At 46.7% G+C, this 11,230-nt stretch overlaps 1 long non-coding RNA gene across 1 annotated transcript; it reads right to left on the reverse strand.

The window, feature by feature from the left end:
* Window positions 1–6,707: 6,707 nt before the first annotated feature.
* Window positions 6,708–11,190, reverse strand: LOC114100549 (uncharacterized). The gene is made up of 3 exons (XR_011706772.1): window positions 10,981–11,190; window positions 8,620–8,764; window positions 6,708–7,381 (listed from the first exon to the last, which is right to left on the reverse strand). It is a non-coding gene; the product is annotated as an uncharacterized lncRNA (long non-coding RNA).
* Window positions 11,191–11,230: the final 40 nt, after the last annotated feature.

The following is an 11,230-nucleotide window of genomic DNA, read 5'->3' on the forward strand; positions in this document are numbered from 1 at the left end:
ACCCAACTTCTCAGTACCAGTTTCTGGATTAGTCAGCTTTTCAGTGCTGTGACCAAAATACCTGACAAAAGCCATTTAGAGGACGAAATGTTTATTTTGGCTCATGGTTTCAGAGGTCCATGGCCAGCTGACCTCATTGCTGGGACCTAAGGTGAGATAGTACATCACAGCCGAGGAAAGCTGCTCAGCTCATGGCCAACAGGAAGCAGAGACAACATCCTGTTCTTAAAGTAGAGTTAGGAGTTGGACGAGAGTTTAGCCAGGCTGCATGATTATTATGTGAGTAGTTGGACTTGTCAACAATCACAAGATGATTAAAAATCCTATTGTTTGAACAGCTTCAGCACTCCAAGGAGCAGGACATTTATATCTTCCATATTTGAGTATTGTTTAAAGATTTTGTGTTTCTTTTGTCAAGCTTTTTGAAATAATCAAGGAATGGTTCTCTGGGCTTTGGAGGGACATTGTTGAATCTTTTTCCAATCCACAATGGGAAGACTTGGGAAATAGCCTGAGCTGATTCTTGTGCCCTTTTAGCTCTTGGCTATCTTAATTAATTAATTTTCATTAACATCCTCTATAGATTTGTCCATCTAACCTCAGTGAGCCAGATTTTAGCTTTTAGTTTTCTCACATATACAAGTTGATAAAGATGAGAGTGGCCTGGCTTATAAGTTCAAATAATGAATTTCTTGGCTATCCCTACTGGATCAGGGAACCCTTAATGATGGTCCCCAACTTAGTCTTAGTCCAAGGATTGCACAATGTTGAAGGCCCCTCTTGACATGTGCCAATTCCCATGACAGAGAGATCAAACCTTGTGAGCGGCTGGTGATGACAAGGCAGCAGTGCTGGTGAAGCAGGAAGGGAAGAGAAGAGATGAGGCAAGGCAATGGAGGGAGCAGAGGGTGTAGAGGAAGAAGCAGCGATGGAAGAGTTTTAGTCCAGAGACAGTCTCTGTTGGTTTTGTAGCTCAGTGGTTCAGCCCTTGCCTAGCATGTGGGAGACTCTTGGTTCCATCTCCAGCATCACAGAGAAAAACGTTTTGATTTACAACTTGCAGGGAGGCTATAGGCTGCATTTAGAAGTATCCAAGTACCATTTAAAACAAGTCTCCCGTTCTTTTTTTTTTTTTTTCTTGGTTTTTAAAACTGGATTTTGCCAAATGAGCAAACCAATTTCGGAATTTCAAAAGATCCTGTTTTGGTGATTGGAGGCTTTTTGTTTTAACCATTTCTTTTGTAAAATTTTTTTATTTTTTATGTAATCTTTAAATTTATGTATGATAGCAGAATGCATTCAATTCTTTTTACATATATAAAGCACAATTTTTCATATCTCTGGTTGTATACATAGTATATCCACACCAAATCGTATCTTCATACATGTACTTTGGATAGTAATGATTGATTGGAGTTTAGGATCATCCTTAGTCAGATTAGACTACTTTCCAAGGTACCTGAAAGATGAGTCTTCTTAAGTGTCATGCACGAGACCAGCTGGGGCACAAATGGAGAGTCCCGAGTAGAGAGACCCAGTGTGGAACATTGGCTTCCTGTAACTTTGGTTCCTGTTCTGGGTCAAGGGTGTTGCTTGTGGGTATGGCTCCCCAAGGAATCACCATGGAGAGCCTAACACCTCTTCATGTGTCACAGGAATCCAACTGCCTATGGTAAGTGTGGTGCCTGAGGTGCCGGGTTAGCAGCCACTACATGCACCTCCTGGAGAGCCGAAAGTTTCCTAAAGATGTTCTTCTGGTGGCAGAACCCACGAGACCACTGCAGGCCACAGACCAACACCTCAACCTTTCCACTGAGGCTCTAGTCATCTAGGACACACTTTTGGTGTGGAAGGGGCAATGTTCCTTTTTGCAGCAGGGCTCATGTGTGGTGATGACAAGGAGCATAGGTTGGTCGCTGTCCAGAGACAGGTCTAATGAAACAGATTACTGAAACAATCCTAATTACCTTATCTGTGCACATAAGAACCCCTACGGGCAAGAAAAAGAAAGCCTTATTTTAGGATTTTAAGTTACCCTAATCCTGGGAAAGGAGGCAATGGCCATCCCCCCAGCAGAGACAGAGACTGAACTTAGTGCCTCATGAGTCTAATGATGATGTAACCGCCACTGAAAAATTTTGGAGGCTCAGGTTTCATGAGAAATTCACCCCTATAATGTCTCACCCCTCTGGGACCCCATTACTATAGTTAGGATCCTTGTGTCCCCACAGAGGTCCATGTGCTATTGAGAGGCAATGAAGGATTTAGAGGTGGGGCCTAATGGGAGGTCTCCAGGTCATTGGGATCCTTGTGTCCCCACAGAGGTCCATGTGCTATTGAGAGGCAATGAAGGATTTAGAGGTGGGGCCTAATGGGAGGTCTCCAGGTCATTGGGGGTGTGCCCTGGAAGGAGGTAGTAGGACTTCCTCTCTTTTGTTTTCTGGCCATGAAGTGGGTGGTTTTGCTCTACCATGCATCCTGCCATGATTCCTGCCAGAAGCCCATAGCAAAACTTATCATGGATGGAAACTTTGAAAACGGAGTCCAAGGTGGGCTGCCAAAGTTGAGGGGAAGATTTGCTCCAAAATCTCATCGTGGTTGCAAGCAATGTTACCTTGAAACACAAAATCTTCTACAAGTCAATAAAAGAAGGATTTCCTCTGAGCCAAGAGTGAGAATGGACATCTGGGAAAACAGTCTAGTTTCCCAGAATAAGTGCTCCAAGATGGCACCTGTGGGGTCTCATATTATAGATCCAAACAACAACAGTGGAACAACACGAGGGCTACAGCAAGTTATTTGTTAAGTCCTTTCAGTCAATAAGAAGAGAATATGTCACTCAACAGCCTGTTTTCACTTATGGTAAACATTCTGGTGGCGCAATTCTGGAATCCCAACAACTTCTGAGGCAAGACTTGAGGCAAGTGTGAGCAACTTTGTGAGACTGTCTCAAAAAGAGAAAAAAAAATTCAAAAGGGGCTGGAGATATAGATCAGTGGTAGAGTGCCCCTGGGTTAAAAAAATAGAGAGAGGTAAGTTGAAATATAACTAACTACAGTGGGAATATACATTTGCAGGGAGATAAACTCTGTTATTCTAATTGAGAAATTACTGTCATGTCCAGCTTTGAATTTGAACTCACTAAAGCCCAAACTGACATCTGAGGAGTGAGCCAGGCCATGGACTTAGACCCACCGGCCTGAGGCCTGCCCAGTCCCATCAAGGCCCTGCCCTTGAGAAGCAGGATGGGCAGGAGCTGGGCAGAACTATGCCTGGTCTCAGAGGGAAGAAAAAGTCCTGTGTTCTGAGGGTTCCCCAGGGGCTACCAGAGCCAGGAAGGAAAGTACGGGGAGAGAGGACTGTGACACCATCCTGGGGCTGAGGGATCCCCAGTCAAGGGCTCAGGCTAAGGGCTGTTGGTTCCAAGTGGCAGATTGCACACATTTATCTATGTGCACTCTCCTCTGGAACTCCAAGAAAATGACACATCCAGATGTTTGGAAATGCTCATCTACCAGGACAAAGATGACATGCGAGCCCGCAACACCCAACAGGAGGAAGCAACCAAATTCTGGATGCTAGGAAGCAGATGGTAAGGGGGACTGGCAAGGGACAGAGGAGGGTGACCCTGGCTGTGAGGAGAGCCATCGGGACCCAAGACAGCTTGAAGAACCTCAGAGAGGTTTGGAGGTTGGAGGGACCAGGACCTTGAGGTGCGGGCAGGACTGCAAACTGCTGGTTGGTTATCACTCCAGGAGCAATTGGGCATCTAGGTCCCCTACCCCAGTTGGCACAGACAAGATGAAACCCCTCCCCACCATGGCAGGGACTCCCTGGCTGGAGAGTCTGGAAGGGTAATCTGAGGTGATGTTCACATAGGGCTCAGGACTGGCTGGCACATTCAGCTCCTTAGCACTCAGATGGCCTTTTCTGTTTTGCTCTCTTACTCTTCTCTCAGTCACAAGGAGGCTCAAAGACATAAACATGAACAGGTGACATGGAGAGTAGCACCTGGTTTCCTATTAACCAGCCTTCCACTCATCCACACATCCCTCCTCACCCTCTGAGTTACTTAATGTGGCAGAAATGGCTGGTGGCCTTCCAGTATGTATCTACTATTCTCTTCTTTAGTAACAGAGCCTCCCTTTTTATCTGGGTACCTTGCTTTCCGGCCGAAAGACATTTCCCAGTCTCTTTGCAATTATTTGGGCCAAGTGATTTTACAAGTAGAAGTTGTAAAGAAATCTAGGGACCTGGAGCTTTCAAAGAGGCATAGCAGCTTCTCCTCTTCTTCTACTCTGCTCTCTGAACAGCAAATGAGATGGCCACTGCTCCGGCAGCCATACTGGACAATGAGGAGAGTGGCTGCACACAGGGATGACAGCAGAGAGATGGAAGGTGCCATCTTCATGGGGTTGCCCTACCAGCCCTGTGTTGCTTGTCTCTGGGCTTCTTTAATATGTCAGAGAAATACACTTCTATCTTATTTTTACTACTATTCTTTGGAGGGTTTCTCTTGTGTGCCAGTGATGCTAATCCTATCTGTTATGAGTTGAAGGACAATCTCTCTGTTGTTCTCTTTTCATTGAGACATCCTATGAGAATCAGCAGAGACCTTAAGTGTATGGAGTCTACATGTCCAAGGACTATCTGGTGTACAGTTTTTTTTTTTTTGGAATTGAACCCAGGGGCACTTAACCACTGAGCCACATCCCCTAGCACTTTTTTTTTTTTTTTTTTTTTTTAAATTTGGAGCTAGGGTCTTGCTAGAAAGTTGTCTATGTGTTATCTTATGAACCAGGGATGTCCACAGGTTATTCATGAATTGAGGACATCCATGGCTTATCCCATGAGCTAGCATGAATATGTGCTATCCCCACTCCCCAGAAGAGTAAACCAAGATTTAGAAGGATTTGCTGAAAGCCACAGAGCTGTGAGTGGGGGAGCTGAGACTCCTGATCATCTGCATTCCATACCTGTCTGTCAACATTTGAGTTTGCAACCTCTGATCTCCTAACCCTGCTCAGTTTCATAGAGAAAAAACACTAGAGACAAGGAGGAGGAAATATTTACAACCATTGTCTCCTAACAGTGATCCTTTCACTTTCTGAATGTAGCCCTCATTGCTCTGAGGCTTATTTTTTTAAAAAATACTTTTTTCTCTTTTCTCCCCTCTCCCCAACAAGATTAGGGAGACAGGGTTACCTTTTCCTCCCCTAGTTAACTGCCCTCCCACACACCCACTACAGGAAGCAGATGCCTGCTGGAGATCTGGGAAGTGACTATCTCCCAAATTCACAAATGAATCCAAGGCCAGGGATGTGGCTCAAGTGGTAGCATGCTCGCCTGGCATGCGTGTGGCCTGGGTTTGATCCTCAGCACCACATACAAAGATGTTGTGTCTGCCGAAAACTAAAAAATAAATATTAAAAAAATTCTCTCTCTTTCTCACTCTCTAACAAATGAATCCTATCATGCCATTAGGGAGACCTGGGACCCCCTACCACAGCATACCTGGAATGTAACCCTTAAGGTTCCTTTAAAACTCCTCTGTCCCCCCTGATTTGGGACAGGAGTCCCTTATGTTTTTCCTTTGCTAGCAAAGCCATAAACCTTTTTTTCCTTTTTCTCAAAACTGTGTCCTCATTATTAAATCGGCATTGATTGGCATTGGGGACAGGGACAGAGCTTTCAGCTACAGTCATACTGTGTCAAATTGGGGAGCTGGTTCCCTGCTGCACCATGAGCAACTAGAGTGGGTTTCCCCTCTATTGTCAGTGCCTGGAACAGAGCCAGCCTAGGAGACTGTGAGCTGAACAAACAGGGGACCCACCCTCAGCCACATGGAGCCAGAGCAGAGCCAGGATGCAAACCCAACCCAGGACTCCTGCCTGCCCACGCCTCTTCCTGCCACCAGGCTCCTGTCCAACCTAACTTGCTTTCTTCTGATGCTGACAGAAAACAAGCACACTGGCTCTGACATCTAGCACATTCACACCCAACCCCAGTTGCACTTCTCATCAGCTTTGCCCACTTTGAGCCTTGGTTCTTCCCCCAGTGATGGGGCTAATCATGGTGTCCACCTAACAGGGAAGACAAGATGAAATAATACATGTGATCCCCTCTCAGGGTGACCAGCACATAATAGGTGCTCAATAAATAAAGCTATTGTGATCTTTTGTATGGATGTGTGTGGTAGGGAGGCATGACTGCAGACACCTGGAAATCCTCACCCTTAGGCATCAAATGCCCTCCCTTAACCCAGGCAGCAGGAGTCCTGCTGCCCATGAGGGCTTCTGCTGCACCCCAGGACAATGGTCTGAACTACCCACTTACATTCTGCTATTTCTCCAACACACAAATACTCTTCTCTCCACCAGGCCCCAGACTAGGGCAGCAGATCTGGAGAGAAAATTGGCATTGGGGATAGGAACAGATTAGCTATCTTGATTAGACTATCAAGATTAGCCAAGGCCACCTGACTTTTTGATGCAAGGAATATGATGCCAAGTCTCTTGGGAAGGGAACAAGAGTCTTCCTCAGGAAAGGTGCCTCCACTCCCAGGGATTGCTGGGAGTGCTGAACTACATTTCCCAGGCTCCCTTGCAACTCTGCATGACCAGGTGCCCAAGCTGTGGTGGGCTGGAGTGAAACCTAATGCTTCCAAGTCTGGGTCTCCCCAAGCCCTCATACTCTCTCCCCCTTGACTGCATGGAATAAAGATTACAGGCAAGGTGACCTTGAGCAATAGGCTGCAGGCTCAGCCTGAGGTCCCAGAAGGTAGAGAGGACACGGCCTCCCACCCAGAATTGTTACTGGAGCAAGAACTCTATGTGCATCATGTGGGGGTTATTTGTAATATTCTCTGTGCTACAGGAGCTAGGGTTACCCTCACTAATGTATCTTCCTTGAAAGTAAAAAAAAAAATTTTTTTTCATGTAGCTTTTCCCCTTGACACCTTTAACAGTTACATTTGCTGTCTTGGTACTGTGTTACCAAAGCTATCCTTGCAACTGAGTTCTTGGTTTCTCTAGAGAGAACTCCTGACTAGTTTTCTGGTGTTCTTGTATTCTTTCACACTGGGATTCATTATTTCTGTTTTGTTTTTGTTTTGCTTTGTTTTGTTCTGTCAAAGTGAGTCAGATCTCAGACTAGATTTTTCAGGAAGGCTATGTGAGTTAGAATTCCTTCATGTGTGAGAACATAGCTCTGATGCCTTCTTAGATCAACTCATGCTGTGTGCATAACACATCTGGGGAAGGTGCCTGTCTCCATCCCTCCTCCAGCTGTCTGTGGACATGTGCCCTCTGTGGGTGACGTAACTCAGTAACTCAGGGTCAGCTTGTCTCACCCAGGGTCCTGGGAGGGGCCAGGTGATGCACTACAACAGAAAAAAAAAAAAAAGGGTCAGTGTCCTACCCAGAGGCTCTTGTGCCCTTGGCATCACTGCTACATGGCAATGGCTACTTACTGCTAATGCCTCAGCCTCAATATCTATCTATCTATCTATCTATCTATCTATCTATCTATAAATCTATCATCTATCTCTCCCCTCAGGTGTTAACCAGCTGTGGGAGTGAGCTTAGCCAGTTATGCTGATCTCACTGAAAGTGCCAGGAAGTCAGTGTCCTGGAAGCAGTCCTGGAAATACAGAACAGGCCTGGGGGTGGAGCTCAAGGGTAGAGTCCTTGCCCAACATGTGGAGGTCCTGGGTTCAATCCCCAGCACTACACAAAGCAAATACCAGAGTGGGTGGATAAGCCCACAGCTTCCTGGCCCCTCAGTTGGGGTAACTCAGACACATTGACCATCATCTCCCAGACTGACTGGGGCCTTGAGCTCCAGGAGCAGAGGTAGTAACCTGCCCCCACTGGCTTCCCCCACTCCCTGTCTTATTCCTGCTCTATCCCTCCTGTTTGTCCTGGGATTTCTTCCCAGGTAAACCATTTGCATTCCAAACTATTTCAGTCTCTGCTTCTGGGGAAATCCTACTCCAGAGAACTGAGTTTAGGGAAAGAACAGGTCATAGAGTAACTGGGGGCTAGTAAAGAAAGAAAGAAAGAAAGAAAGAAACAAACAAACTTTACCCTTGGAGAAAGGGCAGGAGGGGACCTGGAGAGGGAGGGGACTGTATGGAGAGGAAGGCCTGCCATCAGCCAGAGCCATGACCACCCCCATGACTGCAGGGAGGGAGAGAGAATAAACACCTGGCTTCTGCCTCCCTCTCGCCCAATCTGCCTGTGCCCATCATTGACCAAATAAAACCAGAAGCCAGAGGCAAGGGGGCCTGTGGTGTTACCCACAGTGCAAGGCTGGGGGCACAGAGCTGTGGCAAAAGGTAGAGTGCGCCTGGAGAACACCCAGGGGGACCTCAGCACACAGACTCTGCTTTCCTGGGTATCTAGTCTGCCCAGAAAGCAGAATTCCAGTAGCCTAGGATCTGGGAAAAGGGTTTTTCCAGGTTTTAGGATGAAATTGCCCCCTCACCCCCAACATTCTAGCTCAAAAGAACAACCCTCTCACTAGCTATCACAATTGTGTAGGCCAGGAGTTGGGGCTGGGCTCGGCTGGGTACTTCTATTCTTCATGGTATTGACTAAAGTCAGGCTTCCAGCTGACCTGGAGGGTCCAGCATGGCATCAGGAACATATCCAACTTCCGGGTGGGCTTGACTGAAGGGCAGGGCTCAGCAGGTCTGTGAACTGGAGTGGCTGAATGTGGGCTCTCTAGCAAGATGACGGTCCCTTCTAGCAGCTCAGGACTCCTAGAAAGAATGTAAAATGGAATTAATAATCCCAGTGGAATTAAAGACTTCTTATGACCTAGACTCCATGTTCAGGGATATTGCTTCTGCCATGTTCTATCAGACGGTGAGTCACTCGAGCCAGCCAAGGTGCCAGAGGAAGGAAATTAGACTCAACCTCGCACTGAGGGGAACAGCAAAGAACTCCCTTTAACTAACTGCAAGTCATCCAGGTTGACCAGGGTTTTAGGAACATGCCAGGAAGCTGTGGGACTGATTTTGGAGAGATACTTGAATGTCACGACAGGATGAGGAGATGATGATTAGGTGGAGATTCTAGAGTTAAATTCAAATTCAAATCCCAGTTCTGCATTCTACTTACAATGTATGAGCCAGGCATGTTGTTCCCTCTGACTCAGTGTCCTTACCTGTATAATGAAAACAGTTCCTGCTTTGCAGGGCATCTGGACAGATTAAATGGGATGGTTTGGATAAAGAACTTCCTAGGGTAGCTGGGGCCAAGGGCATTATCAGCATGGCAACATAAATATTTATCCTGAATTATACTGAGAGATCTTCACAAAGTGACTCTGGAGCTTTGACAATATATAGAAAGGATTACTTTAGACCCTCTCTCTCATTCCCATATACAATCCAGCCCCAGGTCCAGCTAATTTTCCTTCTCCTTCTCCTTCTCTTTCTTCTTCCAGAAGATTGAACTCAGGGGCACTGGACCACTGAGCCACACCCCCAGCCCTATTTTGTATTTTATTTAAAGACAGGGTCTCACTGAGTTGCTTAGCACCTCACTTTTGCCGAGGCTGGCTTTGAACTCGCTATCCTCCTGCCTCAGCCTCCCAAGGCGCTGAAATTATAGGCCTGCGCCACCACGTTTGGCCCAGGCCCAGCTAATTTTGCTTGAACATATGTAGCTTGAATCCGAGGCTCCCGTCTTCCCTACTGTCACCACCATCTTCCACCCAGACCACAGCTGTTGCTCCTTTCTGGTCTTGGACTCTTAACTGAACTCCAACAATGAATTCTTCCCTTCATGGAAGGGCACTAAGTCTTCTTAACCTGTGCTGTGGACTCAGAATGCCTGGGGGATCTTGTTAAAATACACATTTTGATAGTGGCTCCATAGATTTAGAATGGGGTCTGAGAATGTCCATTTGTTTTCTTTTTCTTTTTTTCCCCAGTACTGGGGATTGAACCCAGGAGCACTCTACCACTGAGTTGTATCCAACCCCTTTTTATTTGTTTATTTTGAGACAGGATCTAAGTTGCTGAAGCTGGCCTTCAACTTGCAATCCTCCTGCCTCAGCCTTCCCATGCACTAACTATGCCTGACTCTGAGAGTGTCCCTATCTACCCAGCTCCCCTGGGATGGTGGTGCTGATGGTTCCCAGGCCACACTTTGAGCAGCTGGAGAATCCCCCCGCCACCCACCCAAATAAAAGCTTGATCCTGGCTTGCAAACACTTAAAACCCTTCATGGATTCCCTAGCACTCTTGGGGGAAAGACGAAACCTCACTGTGTCCCACAGGCCCCACATGATCTATTTTGCACCTGACTCTGTAGTCCTTACCCTCCCACACTCTTTCCCCCTTATTTATGAATTCGTTAATTTATTTATCTATCATTTTGAAGCAAAACCAGCATCCCACCCCAGACTGGAATACTACCAATAACTTGAGCAGCCCTTTGTGCTCCACTCCTGAGATAGTGTTCTTCTAATATTTATGTTTATCTTTCCTTTGCTTTATATTTTTCCTTACTGATGAGTGTATCTAAATATGCATATTTTGGGTCTTGCTCTTATTTATTCTAAAAATTGCACCATAGTGTGTGTAGTTTTCGGGATTTTTTTTTTTTTAAACTCACATTATCTATCAGGAGATGTCTGTTTTTCCTCTTGCTTTTGTTTTGTTTTTTAAACAGGGATTTGCCTAGACTAGCCTCCAACTTGCAATCCTCCTGCCTCAGACTCCAGACTCACTGGAGTCATAGGTGAGCTCAACCACACCCAGCTACCAGATGCCCCTGGTGGGGTCTGTGGCTGAAATGCATTCAGTTTCACTGCTGTAAAGGAGGCCACGGTGTGGATATTTCAGTTGATTTGCTCATCCTCCTGTGAATGGGCCTTAGGGTGCCTCCATTACAGCCAGTGAGGGTGTGAACGTTTGGTACAGGTCTCCCTCTGGGCAGGTTTCTCCGGGTAATTGCTCAGACTTACTGTGTCCTGGTCCCCTGGGGGTCTCCAGCCACCCTGGGTTTTCTTTCATCCCCAACGCCCTGGAGGCTTCTCCACCGTGACCCCTCCATTGGAGCTCTCTAATCACACAGTTCTGTCCAGAGATTCTGCAGCGAGCTTGGATCTAGCACGTAGACCCAAGCCTCCAAGGCTTCCAAAGCTCACCGGTCCCCTCACCCCACCGACCCCCCCAACCTGGCCGCCTCTAGCTCTGGCCTGCACACAGTAGGCG

Source organism: Marmota flaviventris, chromosome 2 (genome assembly GCF_047511675.1).
Source record: "Marmota flaviventris isolate mMarFla1 chromosome 2, mMarFla1.hap1, whole genome shotgun sequence".
Lineage (NCBI taxonomy): Eukaryota > Metazoa > Chordata > Mammalia > Rodentia > Sciuridae > Marmota > Marmota flaviventris.